The following is a 418-nucleotide window of genomic DNA, read 5'->3' as shown; positions in this document are numbered from 1 at the left end:
AGACCACCAGAGCCAGACAGTAGGCCACCACGGCGGGGCAGAGGACCACCACGGCAGAGCAGAGGACCACCAGAACCAGACAGTAGACCACCACGGCGGAGCAGAGGGAACAGGAAACCCCCCCGGTGAACCACACCGATCAGGAGACCATGGCAGAGACTGTAACAACGAGAGAGCAGAGACAGACAACACAGACAGAACATTGGGGTTGATAGACAAGACTGAGCGTTCAGGGGAAGCCTCCCTGGCTGGGTCGGGACAAGACAAAAGTTCACAAACGGCCTCCCTCAACGTGACAGGACGAGCAGGGAGTTCGCAAACGGCCTCTATAGCTGTGACAGGACGAGCAGGGAGTTCGCAAACGGCCTCTATAGCTGTGACAGGACGAGCAGGGAGTTTGCAAACGGCCCCTTTAGCT

General features: G+C 58.1%; 1 protein-coding gene across 1 annotated transcript in view; it reads left to right on the top strand.

The window, feature by feature from the left end:
* LOC107569543 (NACHT, LRR and PYD domains-containing protein 12-like) overlaps positions 1 to 418 on the top strand; it is a 28,072-nt gene that overhangs the window by 4,099 nt on the left and 23,555 nt on the right. The window lies entirely within an intron of this gene.

This window comes from Sinocyclocheilus grahami, unplaced genomic scaffold (assembly GCF_001515645.1).
Source record: "Sinocyclocheilus grahami isolate Dianchi unplaced genomic scaffold, SAMN03320097.WGS_v1.1 scaffold1356.1, whole genome shotgun sequence".
Lineage (NCBI taxonomy): Eukaryota > Metazoa > Chordata > Actinopteri > Cypriniformes > Cyprinidae > Sinocyclocheilus > Sinocyclocheilus grahami.
The sequence above is the reverse complement of the archived record's forward strand: the minus strand, read 5'-3'. Positions and strand labels throughout refer to the sequence as shown.